This window comes from Sinocyclocheilus anshuiensis, unplaced genomic scaffold (assembly GCF_001515605.1).
Source record: "Sinocyclocheilus anshuiensis isolate Anshui unplaced genomic scaffold, SAMN03320099.WGS_v1.1 scaffold480, whole genome shotgun sequence".
NCBI lineage: Eukaryota > Metazoa > Chordata > Actinopteri > Cypriniformes > Cyprinidae > Sinocyclocheilus > Sinocyclocheilus anshuiensis.
In genome coordinates this window covers 256,648-261,457 of record NW_015555743.1, presented here as the reverse complement: position 1 = coordinate 261,457, position 4,810 = coordinate 256,648, and the positions used below count along the sequence as shown (strand labels likewise).

The window sequence follows — 4,810 nt, the reverse complement described above, 5'->3', positions numbered from 1 at the left end:
AAAAAAAAAAATACGCTAATATAAAATTAAATGATAAAAGTAGCCTATATAAAACCACAAAATAAACATTCATCTATCTGTACTTTTTACTTAAGTACATAAAAAAATCAAGTACTTTTGTACTTTCACTCGAGTAAAATTGAAAACGGAGTACTTTTACTTTTACTGGAGTAATATTTTATCATACGGATCTGTACTTTTACTCAAGTACTTAATTTGTGTACTTCGTCCACCACTGACTATAAACAACATACATTTGAATAGCAAAAAGTTGGCATATTTAATTCACACTGGTGAATCACTTCTGTTTCTGAGAGTCGATTCAAAACTCTGATTCAGTAATTATTTTGTGGCATAATTTTATGCCAGATATGTTCACTGAAATCTCCAAGTGGCATTTAACGTGTTAATGCTTGTATGTGGCTTTTTTTCATTAGACTTGTGCTTTTAAAAAGGCTCTTGTATGGGTCAAATAGATAAAATAGGTCTTAAAGGTACTAAAAATGTCTGATTTAAAAGCATATGTTTATGTTTTAATTCTGATTAGTTGAATTGTGGCAGCAGAAGTCGATGGGAAGCCAGCATGACGATGGAGGGATATAATGATGTTGCCCTTAGGCTACTGAACTATTTTCTTCTCTGTTTCCGCAGTTTGATATCCAGTCCTCTGAATGAGCAGGTGTTTGAGACGAAACACGGAGGAGAAATGAGTATCCAGGCTCACAGGTAATGGCATGAAGCCCCTGGCACGCTTCATTTGGGCTCTGAGAGCAGCTGTCAATCTCAGGTTACAGGATATGATTAAAGCCAGCTCAGATCCTCCTACTTCCCATCTTTCCACACATCCACACCGGGGACGTTTGCCCGATCCTCCTCTTTCCTCCTAAAAGCTGCTTTCAGTTCGTTGGGAGTCATAATTTAAGGCTTGCTGGTCTGCTGTACATTAAAGCCTTGTAATTTACCGCAAGTATTTTTCTCTTCATTGCAAAAACATCTTAATCATTTCTTAATTTTGTCTTATTTTCCCACTAAATTTGTGTAAACCTTCTTTTTTGCGGTATTTAAGTGTCATTTATTTTTGAATTAAAGTGGATGGATGACACGTGCAGGACATAATTAAAACTGACGTGAGCGTTTCGATGCCATGCAACCGCAGCTGAAAAACAAACAAACAAACAAATTTAATTATTTAATTTAATTCTGTCTTATGTTTCCCATTAGAATCATGTTAACATACCTTAAAAAATAAATTATAAATAAAAATCAATAAATTATATTTATTGAAAAGCAAAATAAAACAAAAAAAAAAACGTGTAAAACTTAAATAACAAGAAAAAAACAATATGTAAATAGTGTAATAAAAATAAAGGTCAATAACGTTTAAGATAATTTTGATTAAATGCATATTGTTTTAAGGGTGTTTGGATATTTTACCTTAAAAACAAGACAAAAACACTCTTTTCCCGGTGTTTAAGTGCCATTAAATTTGAATTAAAGAAGATTTATGACGTGCATGACATAATTAAACCTTAGATTAAATCTTAGATCTATATTTAAAACAAGAAAAAACAATATGCCAGTAGGATAATAAAATTAACAATAACATTTAAACAATATTTTAACTTGAAAACAAGACCGTTTTTCAATGTTTAAGTGTCATTTAGGTTAAATTAAAGCAGATGGATGACATGTGCATGACATGATTAAATCTGACAGTGATTGACAGGAGCGTTATGATGGCATGCATGTGCAGCTGAAGAGCTCCAGTGCAGCGCTGCGCTCGGATTCGACACTTACAGCGTTTCAGCTGAAGTTTCCCTCCCCAAACAAGCTTATGAAATCGGCCAACTGGAGTTTCAGCTGTCGCAGAGCTGGGAATCAAAGATGAATGGGAATATGAAATGCAGCACAGTGGGCCTTTAGTGTGCGCATGTATTTACTCATGTAATTATTAATATGGGGCTGGGAGTAAATAAACTAAAGTCAGTGTGATGCCACACAAGTTAATCTTCACAGTCAAAGGCATTTCTGAGCGTCAGAACTTGCTGGCTCATACTGGAGAGTAGTTTCATGTTTGCAGCAGGTTGTGGTGTGGGTTTCACCTAAACAGATAGTCACTATCGTATGGGTTTTTTAATGGCTGATGCAGATATCTAGAAAACAGGGTAGCAGATAGTCAACTATAAAGCTGTTATACTGTATACACAATACAATTTAAAGTCTATATGAACTCATATTTAATATTTAACAGATTTCTTATTGCTCATTTGTATTGTGAACAATTCATTTGTGCACATTAGTCCAAAGAATAAAAAAAAATTAGATTTTTAATGAAAGATTCAAATATGTAGATTTTTACTGTTCTCAATCTCCAAGATAACCTGGTTGCATGTCCAGGTTATTGTAGTTAACTAAAGCTAAAACATTTTTTTTTTAATTACTTGTTACTTGAAATATACTTTAACTGAAATGAAATTAAATACATTTTTATTTTTTTTTTTTACTATATAGAGATATTTAAAAAACGAATAAAATGACAAAAACAATAAAATTAATGTAAAACTACAATTAAAATGAATTAAAACTTAAATAAAAATGAAGAAAAAACTATTTAGACATATTTTGAAAAACTTATAAAAATAACAAAAACAACAGAATTAATAAAACTAAAATAAATAATTCAAAATGTTAAGAAAAGGTATAATAGTATTATATATAATAGTTTAATAGTTATAATTATATAATAGTATATTGTTATGTATGATTGTATGTATGCATTTATTTATTTTTATAATTTGTTCTCTTTATCTCCTTGGAAATTAGCCAGCTGGCTTATCCTGATACATTTACAGAAATGTCAACTAATGTTTATTGTGCTTATAAACAAACAAACAAACAAACATGTCCACTGGTTACAGTTTTTGCACTTTTACACATTATAGGTTTTCTTATGAGCTTATGTGTGCAATGCAGTCAACATCACAACACATACACAGTTTGCCCGCATGGACCGAACATGCAGGAATTCTGTTGTGCGTGTGTTTATGAACCACTCCCATTCATGCGTACTGAGATAACAGGTATTTGATTCTGTGGAAATGTCCTCTGTGTTCACCTTCCTTTGACATGCAGATGTCTGGAGATTTCATAAAGCAAAGCCGATGGCTGCCGTAAGACAGTTGCACATCAAAATGTTCCTGATGCAATCGAATTCCCTGCGTCTGACACTTATGTGATGTGTAAAATTTGTGTAAAACAGAATGTGTGGGATCAGAATTGTACATTTGTTTACTTTTTCCTGTTCAAGGTATACAAACAACAACAGAACGTCCTTCCGTCCAGCCTCAGTTTTTGTCCAGATGACCCTTTCAGAACAACCACAGTGTTCAGGAGGTCCAATAAACTGCAGCCTCAGGTACAAAACTGCTTGAAATACTGTTAAACTATTTATTTCTTCTTGAAATTTGGTGAATAGTTTTCATTTAGGGTCATGAATGGGCATGTAAAGTTTCAATACATTTATGTGTTTTGGAAAGCCTGTACAAAATTGCTACAACTTTTATGTTGCGGTCAATTTGACCGACACTCAATTTTCAAACTGCTCAAAATGCAGCTAAAACTTTTTTTTTTCTTTAAGTTTGGAGAATATTCTTCATTTAGGGTCATGAATGTGCATGCAATTTTTCAACACAAAGATGTGTTTTGGAAAGGCTGTACAAAATGTATTACAACTTTTGTTTTGGGGTCAAATTGCACCGCAGTTGATTTTCAAACTGCTTGAAATACTGGTTAAACTATTTATTTTTCATTGAAATTTGGAGAATATTTTTCAATTAGGGTCATGAATGTGCATGCAAAATTTCAATACATTTATGTGTTTTGGAAAGCTTGTACAACAATTGCTACAACTTTCAAGTTGCGGTCAATTTGACCGACACTCAATTTTCAAACTGCTCAAAATGCAGCTAAAACTTTTCTTTTTTTTTCTTGAAGTTTGGAGAATATTCTTCATTTAGGGTCATGAATGTGAATGCATTACAACTTTTGTGTTGGGGTCAAATTGCCCCACACTTGATTTTCATACTACTCAAAATACTAGTTAAACTATTGATTTCGTCTTGAAATTTGGTGATTTTCATTTAGGGTCATGAGGGTCATGCATGCAAAGTTTCAACACATATATGTGTTTTGGAAAGGCTGTACAAAATGTAGTACTACATTTGAGTTGTGGTCAATTTGACCCCCCTTGGTTTTCATGCAATTAGCCAAAAATCAACACTTTGAAAAACACTAAGGAGTCAGACAAAAAAGAGAAAACCTTTATTGTAGCTTGTCAAACACTAAAAAATGAAATAAATGAGAACATATGAAATTTAAGACTTGAAATTGAGACTCGGCTTCTGAATTATTCAAGGAAAATTCACTTTCTTTATTGAGTTGAGTTTCACAGTAAAAAAAAATCTCTCAAATGTTGTTTTTTGGTTGTTAGTTTTTTTGGATCACAATTACTAGACTGTTGCAACACTGAAAGGAAGTGTGAGAAACCCATTTACCCTCAAAAGGGTTTGAGAAAGAGATAACAAATGGCAGAAGAGGTACAACTAGCAATACTATAATTACCTAAACAATATCTAAGTTGTTGTTTCATGACTTCGTCAGGTTGCATGTTCACATCATGGGTTAGATTCCCATGCATAAATGCATGAACAGGTAAATGTACATCAGAAATGCGAGCCACTTTGGATAAAAGTATCTGCTAAATGCAATATGAAATAGTATGACTAGTTTGTTATTCTGAAGCAGTTTTCTT

The 4,810-nt window shown here is 32.7% G+C and overlaps 1 long non-coding RNA gene across 1 annotated transcript in view; it reads left to right on the top strand.

Annotated features, from left to right (window-relative positions):
• Positions 1-3,378, top strand: part of LOC107673331 (uncharacterized) — a 5,784-nt gene extending 2,406 nt beyond the window's left edge. Inside the window, exons 2-3 of the long non-coding RNA XR_001632396.1 lie at positions 652-726; positions 3,308-3,378. This is a non-coding gene — a long non-coding RNA (uncharacterized LOC107673331). The remainder of the gene's footprint in view (positions 1-651; positions 727-3,307) is intronic.
• The last annotated feature ends 1,432 nt before the right edge of the window (positions 3,379-4,810 follow it).